The sequence below is a fragment of the Heterocephalus glaber genome, unplaced genomic scaffold (assembly GCF_053883595.1).
Source record: "Heterocephalus glaber isolate CG9 unplaced genomic scaffold, H.glaber_assembly_v1.0 deba00001538, whole genome shotgun sequence".
Taxonomy (NCBI): Eukaryota; Metazoa; Chordata; class Mammalia; order Rodentia; family Bathyergidae; genus Heterocephalus; species Heterocephalus glaber.
Window position 1 is genome coordinate 19,642,094 of NW_028258333.1, and position 15,370 is coordinate 19,657,463.

Here is a 15,370-nt window from a genome sequence, read left to right on the forward strand (position 1 = left end):
GGGTTTTTGTAATGTCAGTACTCACTTCATAGTGTTTCTGCTTTGTGAAATCAGATTTTCTTAAAATTAGGACATTCTTTAATGGCCTGTCATGTGAAGAGCTCTAGCATTTCAATCCTTGCTCTTCTGATTGCCAGTGGTGTGGACTCCACAATCCACAGGACCTTTTGGAGCCTCAGTTGTTGCCTTTGTACAATCAGGAGGATAATAACTACTTTGTAGGGTGGAAGTGGCTGATATGTACCAGAAGCTCAGTAAATGGAAGCCATTAATAATACTTCCATGAGGATATACTTTAAGTGCCCTTCAATTTCTCGCGTTTTGATGTTAAGAATGGCCAATAATTGAGGCTGTGGGGTTTTATCAGCATGTGACCTCAGGGCAGATACACTTCATATTCATTCTTATCCTCACTCCATAGCCAAGGACACTAGGCGTACATGGGACTGTGGGTGTGGGGCTCCTGGCGAAGAGCTCGAGTGCACAGCTTAGCTCTTCTCCCACACACCATCTCTCAAGCAGTCCTTACTACAGCCCTATAAAGCAGACACTGTGGGCATCTTTAAGACAGAGTGGGTAGACAACTTAGCCTGTCCCTCAGCCAGAAAATAACAGTCAGGGCATGATACTGAGGAATTTGGCCACAAACCCAAGTGCCCCTTTGCTCTGAAATATGCTCCTTAGCACTTATTTTGTATTCATGTGGCTTAGAGAAATCTGTTAGACAAATACTTGCTGGTCGATTCTTTTGAAGGTCACAGAAAGACCTATGTCCGAACTCAGATTCTGAAAAGTTTATCTCTGTCCTCCTTTAACAAATCTCACATTCTGTCAATAGTTGACTGATTTACAGACCAAAACTACTGGCAAAACAAACATCTTAGATCACTGACCTTTCCTTGGAAACTATTTCTCCAAATACTGAACTTTTAACTAAAATTATAAGCAGCTTCCATAGTGGAACAGATCATGACTTATCAGCTTATTTAAACAGCAGCAATAATGATATGCCAAACAATTAGAGATATTTACTTGTTGGATCCCTCAAAATTATGACACTGACAATTTTTTTCTCCTTATTCTAAGCCTTTTCTAAACTTAGCTGCTTTGACATAAGAGGGAAAAAAACCTTTGGATTCTAAATCCTATAAATCCTGCACATCAGTATGGATTTTTTTGTTTTTTGCCTTTTTATCTCAACTCTACTCATCCATGATCCTGTATCTTCTTATTTAAGTAAGTCTTTAGCTATTTTTAGATTTTATTCAGGAATTAACTGACATTCTGTTTCCTCTTTATCATAGAAAAGAAACCAGACACAGTGGTGATGTGTTGGAATTCGCTTATGAGGACAAATAATTAAATTTTTAAGAATTTTGTAAGCTGGTTGGTAAACAGCCTTTCTTTAAAAAGCAGAATTATATAAACTTACATAAATCTTAGGAGAAACAAATGTAACAAAACTCAAAACATATCACTTATTAATTATTTGGCTACATTTTCCTATTCCCTATGCTGCTGAGGTTATATTTATCCCTCTATTTGTTTGTTTGTTTTTCCCTGTACTAGGAATCAAACTTAGGACCTTGTGCTTGCCAGGCAGGTGTGGCGCCACTGAGCTAATCCCCAGCCCTATCCCTCTATTTGTGTGGTGAAAATACTATATAATGGTGGGCTGCTGTGTACCTCTTCCTTCATAACTCCACATTGAGTGAGATACCATTGGTAGCTTGGAACTGACCATACTACAAATATTTATACCTTATAAATCAATAAATGCTACAAATCATGATACATTCTCCTCAGACCTGGTTGGTAGGAGTTGACCAGTATTCACTACCGATCTTTTCTTCCTACTGGGCCAATCCAGAACTCTCCCAACAGGATTACTTCTCTGTCGGAGATAAGGAAATTGATGTTCTGAGAAATTAAGGGATCCGTTCAAAGTCTCTCATCTGGTAAACAATAAACCCAGAAGTAGAGCCCACAGCTTCAAAACCCTACCTAGTGCCCTTTATGCTAGAGAAGAAAAGATACATCCAATTCTAAAGTTAACATTGAGTTGTAGAAGGCTCTTCCCAGATTCATAAAGTTCCATTCTGAGGATCTGCTGAGAGATCAGAATTAGATTTCTGTAGCAGACAACCTTAAAATACCAAGACTTTTATGGCCTGTGTTGATCGCCCCCACATTACTGTTTCATAAGAAACTCTAAATATTTTAGTGAGGCTATGTGTGCATTGCAAGTTGGGGGATGGCTGGAAAGGGGAGGATGACACAAAAGGATGAGAATTATGAGAAATATGACAACTGGAGGGTTTGCTGTTGAATCTTCCAGGACTTCTACCTTCTCCTAAATTTACAGCCCTTACCCCACACCATGTACCTACACATGGTATATGTAGTAAAATGGAAATGTGATAAAAATATGGGAAAAGATTTACTGCAAAATAACTGAGACATACTAGGCTTTCCAAGTAAGACTTCAGTCCATACCATTTATATAACATTAATTGTTGTGCTATTTAAAATATTATATTTATGACATGCAACTAATCAAAGCACAATCATATTAAGCAGAGAAACTTTTACTGGCTTTCCCAAAAGTAATGAATATAATTTCCTAAAAAGAATGAAGAATTCAGCATCATTTTCCATTTTAGGAACCATTTGTGGTAAGTTATCTAAATCTTCAGACACCAGCCACAATTTAATTTTATTTATTTAGGCTGGGGATTGAACCTAAGGCTTCCCACTGAACTACATTCCCAGTTCTTTTTTCTTTTGAGACAGGGTCCCACTAAGTCACTAACTTGCCCAGGCTGGGCTTGAACTTGTGACCCTCATGCTTCAGTCTCAAAGAGTGCTGGATTACAAGTGTGTACCACTATGCCCGGCTTCTTTTTAGATCCCTCATAGAACAAAAAGTGTTTTTAATATGCTTATTTTTTCTATAAAATTGATAAAGTGAGTGTAAGTGATAATAAATCAATGACTTACCTCATGTTTTCAGGATCTTGTCTGTGCAGACTAGGTACTGCCTTCAGTGTCTAATATTTTTCTCTGTCTCCCCTCAGCAGTCACTCAGGCTCAATGTCTCCACAGGGATCACGTCTATGTTTCCATAATGGTGTTTCGAACTCACTACATTCTCTATTTCACACCCAGCCTCCTACCACTCAAACTTTATCTTCTTCTCTGTTTTAGAAACTCAGGTACATTGTAAATGTTTCCCTCATCCACCACAATTCAGTGTTAATAATAGAGTGTCTGTCTGAATGCAGTTACACTAAATGAAAAAGGACAGAGAATGTTTTCCATGCTAAAATTGTAAACTTGGGTATTCAGATTACCACGATCCTCTGAATTTCTAAAGTACAAATGATGCTTTCTTTATACAAATGAAGGACTGGGAACAGGTAAAAAAGGATACAGGGTCCATACTGGACTTCATTAGCCATCTGAAGGGTGGCAGTGGGGGAAAGAGGTTATTTACATATTCATACAAGGGGTGATCAAAAACTACAGGGAATGTTTAAATTAAAAAAATTATTGCAGTTAAAGACATATTGTCATTAATCCCCCTCAAAATACTCCCCATTACTTCACACACTTATCCCATTGTTCTTGTCATTTTCTGAAGCAGTTCTTGAAGTCTTCTTTTGTGAGTGTCTTTATGAGGTGTGATTAAAAAATACAGCAAATGCTGCTGCAAAGTTCCATCCAACGGAAAAGTAGGCTTGTTTTAAAAATATTATGGTGTGTCCTCAACTACCTCATTCTTGGAATCTGGCACCATGCAAGTTCTGGCTTTTCCCCAAGTGTAAATGACTATGAGAGGTAAACATTTTGAATCAATTCAGAACATTGAGACAGCCACAACAGAGCAACTAAAGATGGGAAAAAGGACTTCCAGAACTGCTTCAGGAAACGGCAAGAATTGGGGCGGAGCTTTAGCTCAGTAGTTTCGCCGTCTGCCCCACAAGTGCAAGGAGCCCCCGGTACCACACACGCACACACACACACAAAAGTGGCAAGAGTGATGGGATAAGTGTGTTCAAAGCAAAAGGGAGTACTCTGAGGGGCATTCATGACAGTGTGCCCTTTAGTATAATAACATTTTTAAAAATTTGCACGCCTTGGATGGTTCTCCTCACTATCACTATATTCAAATGAATACTGGGCAGTGTAGGATTCTTCCATTGTTTAGTTAGCACATAACTTGCAATGAAGAAGAAATCTTCCTCGATCATCTAGATAGACTTCCTGTCACCGTGCTCATATGACAGGTAGAAGATTCAGAGTATGGGTACCTCCTATCTCCTGGAGGCCACTTTCCAGTTCCTTCACTACATTTGGTGAGGATTACTGACTTGAGTTGGATTTCTCACCCTTTGCTTGAAAAGCCAGTGGAAACCCAGCTGTACTGGTGGGTCCCCATGGGCTTCATTCTTTAAATCCCCGTTGAGCATGTATAGGAGACATTCCTGCAGCCACTTAGGAAACTATTTCTTTTTTTTTTCAATTGGAAATTCGCACCTTTACATAATCTCTCTTGGTTCTTATTTTTTCCCCCTTCCCCTGCCCTCCCTTCAACCCCTCCATCCCTCCCTAGTCACAAAGACCTTGTTTCCGTTTTTACATTTTCTCATATTGATTTCATTTCCTTCTTTCCTTTCCCCTACCTTCCCACTTCCCCTTCCCCTTTGCCCCCTTTCTTCCTAGGGAAACTATTTTTTGAAGAACAGTCACCAAATTTTGGAAAATTATGGAGGCAGCTGATCCAAAATCTCAGCCTTGAACTTCCGCCAGTGTTTTCTTGACTCCAAAGTGTCCTGCCAAAAGAAAGTAATTGCACAGCTGACAGAACCTCTCTTGTTACCTCTTAGGAACGACCACAATTTACAGCCGGCAGTGCCAATGAGGGTCTCCCGGTGAACATACAGCAACTCTGGGTGCATTTCAGTGAGTCATTTCAGGGCTCACTGACCTTCTCATATTCACTTTCTCAGGGAAACATGGAATTCCTTGCTTGTGGAGAATGAAACCACTGATAAGAGCTCTCTTTTCATGATTACCATGTGCTCCTTTTCCCCTTCCAGGTGCCCACTGGTTTCCTGACCAACAGTTTGGTGTCATTTCCTCAGACCTCCAATTTTTCTTGCAAATTTCTGTCAGGCACATTGGCTTACATTTTGCCGCAAGGCTCCTAGGTCTATTACTTAGACCACCTGGCTGATATCTGACACTTCAGCTGGTCGGTCATACTTTCTTCTTGGGCTCTGGTTTATACCTACAGCTTAGACTACTACCTCTCTTTCTTAGGCTCTGAGTTGCTTTATTTTCAGTTTTTTGTTATCCTGGAATTTCTCACTATCTGATTGTTTTGAATAATTGCCTTGCTCCAGATTCACAGGACCATTCACATCCACCTTCAGATGACTTAACTGGTACCCAAGTCCTCCCCATCCACCAGGCCGCTCCCACTCTGTGATTTAGCTATTGGATGCAGCAGTTTTTCTTAATCTTCTTCTCAGCATTGACAGAGGCAAATCATGTGAACCACCTGCCTTGAACGTTCAAGTGATATGTATTCTAAGGAGAGAGGACTAAGTCTGTGGTAGGCAGAGATGCAGATCTGCCAAGATGTCCAGAAGTGAGGAGACCCAAAGTTAGTAGAAAGGAGGTCTTACATGAGCCCATCAATCCCTCTTATATTCCAAGGTTATTATTTCTTCATTTACACTCTGCAGCCCTAGTTACTGGGAAGGACAGGCAATCTAGACCCCTTAAAACTCTACATTCCATCCCCCACTTATTTTTCTGTGGTTTGTGAGGAAGTCTCTCACCTAATCTCTCCTGTAGTTAATGGCCAACAAAGGCTTTGATAATGTACCCCATTTCCTTTTATTATGAAAAAAATATAAAATCTACCATTTGACTATTTTAAGCATACAGTACAGTAGTGTTAAGTATATGCACATTGCTGTGAAACAGATCTCTACAACATTAAACGAGGCCCTCTTTCTTCTCCCGCCAGCTCCTGGTAACCATCATTCTACTTTCTGTTTCTATGAACTGTACTACTTTAGATATCTTATGTAAGTGGAATGATACAGAATTTGTCCTTTTGTGTCTGACTTATTTCACTTAGCATAATGTCTTCAAAATTCATCCATATTGTAGCATGTGATAAAATTTTCTTCTTTTTAAAGGCTAATTAATATTGGATTGTATGTGCTACTATATTTTGTTTATCCATTCATCTATTGATGGATATTTGGACTGTTTCTACCTTTTAGCTATGTGAATAGTGCTGTTATATAAACCTGGGAGTGCAAGTATCTCTTGGACACTATGCTTTTAATTCTTTTGGATATATAGTCAGCAGTGGGGTTGCTGGGTTATATGGAAGTTCAATTTTTAATTTTTTAGGTAACATTCGTACTGTTTTCTATAGTAGTTGCACCCTTTTGCCATCCTACTAACAATGCACAGGAGTTCCAATATCTCCACACTCTTAACAACACTTGTTATTTATTGTTCTTATTATTACTGATATTAGGCATCTTAATGGGTGTAAAATGGTAATGTTTTCCTTATACAATGTTACATGATCCCTGGAATTTTGATGTTTTAAAAATGCTCTAATCAGTCAACTTTTAAACAAAACAATTTATTTTATTGGTACATTTTAGGTATACAACATAATGACATTCATCATTGGAAATTTGCACTTTTACATAAACTCTCTTCATTCTTCTTTTCTCCCCCTTCCCCTGCCCTCCCTTCAACCCCTCCATACCTCCCGATTTACAAAGAATTTGTTTCCATGTTTTCATTTTCTCATATTAATTCCATTCCCTTCTTTCCTTTCCCCTACAACTCCCAATTTCCCTTTCCCTTTGCCCCTTTTCTACTTATTTCACATTATCTATTATACCTTTTAGTCCTTATTTACACTTTTACTTTCTCACACTAGAGGAACTATTTGGTATTTACACATGTGTGTCCTATTTATTTCACTTAAGAGTATCGCCTCAATGTGCATCCATTTAGGTATAAATGTCTCTAATCTCTCATTTTTTATGGCTCAGTAGTACTCCATTTTATAAAAAACCCACATTTTCTTTATCCAGTCTCCAGTTGCTGGCAATTGGGCTGCTTCCAAGTTTTAGCTATTACAAACTGTGCTGCTATGAACATGGGTGCACATATATCACTGTGGTATGATTCTTTTAATTCTTTGTGGAAGATACCCAGCAGTGGAATAGCTGGGTCAAATGGGACTTCCAGTCCTAGTTCTTTGAGGTATCTCCATACTGATTTCCACAGTGGTTGCACCAGTCTGCACTCTCACCAGCAGTGGAGCAGGGTTCCTCTGTCCCCACAGCCCTGCCAGCATTTGTTATTGGTTGATTTCATGATAGCAGCCATTCTTTCTGGAGTGAAGTGGAAGCTCAGCATTGTTTTCATTTGCATCTCTTGAATGACCAGTGATGCTGAACATTTTTTCATATGTTTATTGCTATTCCTGCTTCTTTGTCTGAGAAATGTCTGTTCATTTCAGATGCCTATTTTTGGAGTGGGTCTTTAAATTTGGGAGGTCTGATTTTTTTTAAGTTCTTTATAGATTCGAGATAGTAGACCTTTGTCTGAGGAACAGCAGGGGAAGATTTTTCCCACATTGAGGGTTGTCTCTTCACACTGCTGGTGGTTTCTCTTGCTGTGCAGAAGCTTTTTAGTAAGAAAAGATCCCACTTGTTGATTGTTTGTGCTAGTTCATAGGCAACTGAGGTTTTGTTCATAAAATCTTTTCCTACAACGATGTCTTCAAGAGTTCTACCTAACCTCTGTTCCAGCCAGTTCAGCATTTCTATTTTAATATTTAGATCTTTAATCCATTTTGATTTTAGTTTAGTGCATGGTGAGAAATGTAGGTCTAGTTTTAATCTTTGGCAAGTTGAAATCCAATTTTTCCAGCACCATTTATTAAAGAGGCTATCTTTCCTCCAGTGAGGGTGTTTGGCTCCTTTATCGAAGATGAGATGGCTGAGTGTGTCTGGTGTTGTTTCTGCATCTTCTAATCTGTTCCACTGGTCCTCAGGTCTGTTTCTTTGCCAGTACCATGCTGTTTTTATCACAGTAGCTTTGTAGTATAGTTGCAGGGTGGGGATTGTGATACCTCCTGCCATGTCTCTGTTACCTAGAATTGCTTTTGCTATTCTGGGTCTCTTCTTGTTCCAAATGAAGTTTTGGATTGTTTTCCCAAGGTGCATGAAGTATGCTGCTGGGATTTCAATTGGGATTGCATTGAATCTGTATAGCAATTTTGGAAGTATGGCCATTTTCACTATGTTGATCCTTCCTACCCAGGAGCAGGGCATGTCTTTCCATTTTCTGATATCATCGTCATTCTCTCTTTTCAGAGTGCTGTAGTTTTCAGAGAAGAGGTCTTTGATTTCTTTTGTTAGGTTAATTCCTAGGTATTTCAGTTTTTTGGATGCTATTATGAAAGGAATTGTTGCCCTATTTCTCTCTCAGTGAGTCTGTCGTTTGTGTAGAGGAAAGCTATTGATTTTTGTGTGTTGACCTTGTAACCAGCTACTTGACTGAATTTGGTTATTAAGTCTAGAAGACTTTTGGTGGAGTTCTTGGGGTCTTCTATATAGAGTATCATGTCATCTGCAAATAATGACAATTTGACTTCTTCATTTCCTATCTTTATTCCTTTTCTTTCTCTTGTCTAATTGCCATGGCTAATATTTCTAAAACTATAGTGAATAAGAGTGGTGATAGTGGACATCTTTGTCTTGTTTCTGATTTTAGTGTGAAGGATTTCAGTTTTTGGACATTTAGTTATGATATTGGCTGTTGCTTTTTCATAGATGGCTTTTATCAGTTTGAGGTAGAGACCATCTATTCCAATTTTTTGTAGGGTTTTTATTATAAATGCATGTTGGATTTTGTTGAATGGTTTTTCTGCATCAATTGATATGATCATATGGTTTTTGTCCTGGCTTTATTGATATAGTGTATTACACTGATTGATTAGCATATGTTGAGCCATCCCTGCATCCCTGGGATGAATCCCATTTGGTCAAGGTGTATGATCGTGTTGATAATCTTCTGCATTCTATTTGCCAGTATCTTATTAAACATTTTTGCATCTATGTTCATTAGTGAGATTGGCCATAGTTCTATTTTTTGATTGGGTCTTTCTCTGCTTTGGGGATGAAGGTGATGCTTTCTTCTAGGAATGAATTCAGGAGTATTGCTTCCCTTTCAATTTCATTGAAGGGTTTAAACAGCAGTCACAGTAATTGCTCTCTAAATGTCTTGTAGAATTCAGCAGTGAAGCCATCAGGATCTGGGCTTTTCTTAGTTGCTATGTTTTTAATTACATTTTCAATTTCATTGATTGATATTGGGTCGTTTAGAATTTTTAGGTCTTGCTTGTTCAACTTCAGTAATTCATGCGTATTTAGGTATCTGTCCATTTCTTCTGTGTTTTCCATCTTTTTTTTTTTTTTTTTTTTTTTTTTTTTTACTGTCCACACTGGTGCTTATTTGTCATGGGAACTATTCTTTAGTTGATATTTTAATGTTTCACAGTTCAGGAACACTTATCAGTGACAAGTGTCTATGGAACTCTATCCAAAGAAACCTTTTTATTCCTATATCACTTTGCACTCTGAAAGATACCAGCCTTCCTCATTTCTTCAAAATCTTTCATGGAATCATAATTTCTGTAGAAATCTGCATACGCCTTCTTTCTTGGTTCAGCCACACCAAACTTACAGAGAGGTGCAACTCCCAGGGAGACAGTGAATGCTCCAACAATATGGATCTGCAGATGCCTGGCCAGAAGACCTTGCATCTGCGGTTTTGTCAAAGCACTGGAACTCATGGTAATTACTCAACACCAGCGTCCTTCCCTGCTCTGTGTTTTCTATCTTATTGGCACATAGCTTCTCAAAGTAGATATTGATGAGCCTCTGGTTTTCTGCTGGGTCCATTGTAATTTCACCCTTTTCATTCCTAATTGCATGGATTTGGGCCTTTTCTTTCCTTTTCCTGAGAAGTTTGGCTAAGGGTTTGTCAATTTTGTTTATTCTTTCAAAGAACCAACTGTTGGCTTCATTAATTTTTATATCATTCTCTTAGTCTCTAATGCATTGATTTCTTCTCTGACCTTTATAATTTCCTCCATTGTGTGAGCTTTGGATTTTCCTGATCTTCTTTTTCTAGAAGCTGACATTCAGCATCAGGTTGTTTAATTGGGCTTACTCTGTTTTCCTAATATGAGTATTCACTGCTATGAATTTCCCTTGTAAGAGTACTTTCATTGTGTTCCATAGATTCCAATATGTTGTATTGTCATTGTCATTTAATTGAAGGAACTGTCTGATTTCTTCTTTAATTTCCTCTGTGACCCATTGGTTATTCAGAAGTGTGTTGTTCAATTTCCATGTATTTATGAAATTCTTGCAATTTCTTTTGCTACTGATGTCCAATTTCATTGCACTATGGTCTGATAATATATAGGGGATAACTTCAATTCCTTTGCACTTACTTAAACATGTTCTATGAGCAAGCATGTGGTCTATTTTGGAGAACAAACCTTGTGCAGCTGAAAAGAATGTGTATTCTGGTTTTGTGGGGTGGAACACTCTGTAAACATCTGTTAAGTTCATTTGTTCAAGAGTTCGATTGAGTTCTAGTATTTCATTATTTTTGGTCTAGTTGATCTATATATTTATGACAGTGGGTTATTGAGATCCCCCACTACTGTTGTATTAGTGCATATATGACTGTTCATGTCCACTAATATTTGTTTTATACAGTTTTGTGCACTAGCGTTTGGCACATATATATTTATGACTGTCATCTCTTCTTGTTGGATTGTTCCCTTTACAAGGATGTATTGTCCTTCTTTGACCCTCTTAATCAGTGTTGGTTTGAAATCCACTTGATCTGCAAAGAGGATAGCTACTACTGCTTTTTTTCAGGTTCCTGTCATATGGAGTATTGTTTTCCACCCTTTAACTTTCAGTGTATGAGTTTCTTTTTGATTTAAGTGTGTTTCTTGTATGCAGCATATTGTTGGATCTTGCTTCTTGACCCATTCTGCCAGTCTATTTCTTTTGATTGGTGAATTGAGAACATTAACATTGATGGTTATAACTGAAACATATTGAGTTATCATTGTCATGTCTTTTTCTTTTTGTTGGATTCTCCCCCTTTATATTTAATTTCTTGTCTTACCAGATAGATTCATTCTGCTGGGCTTCCTGGGGTTGTGATCCTCATTGTCTCTTCTTCAGATATTGTCTAAAATTTTTTGGAGTGCTGGATTGGTATTCATGAAGTTCCTAAGGTGCTCTTTGTCATGAAAGTATCTTATTTCTCCATCCATTTTGAAAGATAGTTTTGCAGGGTACATCAATCTGAGTTGGCAGCTATTTTCTTTTAGGGCTTGAAATACATCACTCCAAGCTCTTCTTGACTTGAGGGTTTGCGTTGAGAAGTCTGCTGTGATTCTGATAGGGTTTCCTTTGTATATGATTCATTTCTTTTCTCTAAGTGCTTGAGGAACTTTGTTCTTCTGTTGTGTTTCTGGAATCTTAACAATTATATGCCTATGTGTAGATTTTTTTTTTTTTGATCAAGGCTATTTGGAGTCCTATATGCCTCACTTATCATTATGTCAAGGTCTTTTCTTGTGCTTGGGAAGTTTGCTGCCATTTCTTCTGTGAACAGTTTTTTTTATGTCATCTGCACTCTCTCCTGTTTCTTCGTTGAGTCCAATCACTCTTATGTTATTCTTCTTTGCATCATCTAGCAGCTGCTGGATTGATTTCTTGTGGTCTCTCACAATTTTGAAGCTTTTCTTTTCCTGGTCACTAATTGCAATCTTATCTTCTGTATCTGAAATTCTGTCCTCACATTGGCTCATTCTGCTAGGTAGACTTTCAATGGAGTTTTTAATCTCCTGGAAATCTATTTGCATCTGTTTTATGGATTCCATTTGTTTCCTATGTTGGGATTCCACCATGTTCCTCAGCTCCTCTCTAGATTTATTAATCATGTCTCGCACTATGATCACAATCTCTGCTGTTATCTGAGAAATTATTTCTGATTTCAGTTTTTCCAGATCCTCTTCTTTGGCCAATTCAGGGAGTCCAGGTGGTTGAGTATCAGAGTGTTCCATCTCATTTCCCTTTGAGGTTGCTGTAGATGATCTGGAAGTCTGGTTTTGAGATTTGTTTATGTGTCTTCTCATTTTGATGGTGGTGGTTGAGGGTGCAGGCGGTGTGTGTGCTTTTGGCGCCTGCGCGGCTCAGCTCCTCTGCACTGGGAGCAGTGGAATGGTGGTCCAGAAGCCCTTTCCTCTGTTCTGGGAGTGGTGGTAGGGTGGCCCAGAAGCCCATTCCTCTGGGCTGGGAGTTGTGGTAGGGCAGCTCAGAAGCCCCTTCCTCTGTGCTGGGAATGGTGGGAACTGTGGTCTCCAATCAGTGAACTTTGAACAGCTCAGTTCAACTTTTGAGGTGTGTTGAGATTCAAATAATCTTCAGGTTGCAAACAATTTTGAAAACTCCAGAGTTTTCTGATCAAGAATGGCAAATGTCCAGAATATTCATGTTTGGTCTTCATCCAAGACTGCCACTGAGCTAACAGTCATCACTAAATTCCACCTGGTTTCATTATATAAACACGTAGAACTCCCCTTACAAGCCTTTTGTGTGTGGTCCCAATGATAAAAAGACCACTTCATTTTGATTTCTGCTTTTCTTCTGAGAGCTCATTGTGTCACACTTATTATATTTTTGGATTAGAGCAGAACTATAAGAATCCACTCTCTACCAATCCTAGGTTTTCCTCTCTTCTCAAGCTGAAGTGGCTGCCTTCACTAGGAAGTTGAACAATCCACTTTGGCTACCTTTAAGGAAGGACCACAGCAACATATCATTTTCATCTCAAACAATTTTCTCGGTCATCTAATTTTACTTGCAGTTGACGTGAAGTCAGAGCCTGATGCATTTAGCTTGGAAATTTTGGGTTCCAGTCAGCATCATGCCATCCCCAATGAGGGAAAGAGAGACATACCTTTGGGTATTTCATGTTGCCTTTCAACCCACTATACTTATTTTCTAATGTATGGATATAAACTAAGAAATCGTACCACTTATATTCCCATTTATTTCCTTATTGTCTCTTGATCAAGTCAGCAGAGTATATAGTAAGGGGAGAATGTATGACTCATGGTCAGTGAATATTTTATTTTATTGGGAGATAGCCCATAGGCAAGATGGTGGGGCAACATATGCTTGACCAAACACAATTAAGCATTTCAGTCAAATACAACTGAATGGTTTTGATCTTGAAACTCACTGACTGCTGATGCTTTGCAAATAAGTTCATATGGAACCATGACACTTTTTTTTTTGCCATCTGAACAGGATAGTAGTTCTTAAAATTGTACTCTCTAGTGTGGCAACAAATCCCATGAACATTATCTTCTCACAATGAAAATTCCTTACAAAAAATACTCTTACTGAAATTAAGGGTTAGAATGAAGGTATGCTAGATAATAGCTCAAGGAAAGATTGATATGGAAAGAAAATTTGTCTTGACGACCAAAACCACGATGAACACAAGCCAGAAATCTTTAAAGAAAATTTAATGATGAGAAGAAAGATGACATCAGCATTATTTAAGATAATCGAGTGTATGTGTACCTTCCACTAAATAGCCCAAAATATCCTAAACTATGCAGCTATGCATAGGGTAAGTCTTTGACAGGAATACAATGGAAAACTGCCAATCAGCTTTAGCAAAAGTGTGGCATGGGAAAATGTGTGTTAAAAATCTTCAGGTTTCAGTGTGTGAGGATTAATTGTAAGAGTTTAAAGATAGATACAGTAGGGAAAGAAGACCATATATGAGGGGGTAGATTCTGAAGTAGTCCTTGGATATACTGAGTGTAAGTGGCCTTTTGATTTTTCTAGTGGAGATGCCAAGAAGTTAGCCAAGTGAATGCATCTGGAATTTAGAAATGAGATCAAGGCTGAAGAGAGAAATTTAGGTGCCATTAATCTCAGATGGATCCATCCACATCTATAACTTTAGTGACTGTATGGACCTTTTGAAAATAAAATAACCAGATCAATAACCTGATCAGTTTTGTAGCTCAGATCAACTATTGAAGGAAGATAGGGATTCAAATAATTTTTAATTTGCAAAGAAATTTTTAGCATGTTAAGTCTTCTGAAAGATTAAAAAATATCCAGAATAACCGTGCTTTGTTTTTGCTCCAAATTTTCATTCAGCTAATGTTTGCCACCAAATACCACTTGATTTCATTACATAATTAAAAGAGTCAATTGATGTAGAATGATGGGCCTGGAATTAATCCTTGAGGAAATTTAGTGTTTCATGGCTGGATATGACTGTGAATCTCTGAAGAAGACAGAGAATGAGAAGCAATGTAGAACATCTGAGAGCCAATCCATTGATTTCTATATTAGAACTCAAGGATGAAGAATTGGACTTGATTTCTTATAATCCTACCAATTCTGAAATCCTTGATTCTAATATAATTCTGATTGCTTTGTATTGTGATAATGATAATAAATACCAATGATTATTTTTAAATCCTGCCAATCATAGATAACCCCTTCTGCTTTTGAATTTACATTATATATTATCTGTGCTACTCTTCTGGCATAGTATACCTTGTTTCATGGTTATGAGTGAATATATATCATTTCTCCTACTGTATTAGTTCTTAGTGGCCAAGTATTCTATTTTATTGATTTTTCTGTCTTTCCAAACTACTCTCTTTAATTGGAAAGTGTTTTTTTTTCCTGTTTTCTGTCTTTTTGGGCCAGCATCAGTTTTATTTATTTATCTTATAAGTGCTTATAAAGTAAATTATCATAATACAGATTAACAGCCAGACTAACAGACCAAAAATATATAAAACACATAGAGCAATTATACTAAATCAAGATATACTTTTGATACATTGTCCATGCTGAATTACATTAACTTTTTTCTCTTTTTTTCCTAGTGCCAATTTTTATTTTGTACTTTATTTATATATTGGATTTCTCATATTAGAGAAACCATATGATATTGAGCTTTTGTGTTTGATTTACTTCACTTAACATGATGGTCTCAAGGTGCACCCATTTTCCTACAAATGACTCAAATTTACCTTCTGTTATGGTAGAGTAGTGCTCCATTATGTATAAATATCACACTTTCTTTATACATTTATCTGTTGATGAACATATAGGCTGCTTTCAAGATTTAGCTATTATGGATTGTGCTGCTATAAGCATGGGTATGCATATATCTGTAT

At 37.7% G+C, this 15,370-nt stretch overlaps 1 pseudogene; it reads right to left on the reverse strand.

The window, feature by feature from the left end:
• Positions 1-9,580: 9,580 nt before the first annotated feature.
• LOC147824494 (cytochrome c oxidase subunit 6C pseudogene) lies at positions 9,581-9,910 on the reverse strand (annotated as a pseudogene).
• Between the last annotated feature and the right edge of the window lie 5,460 nt (positions 9,911-15,370).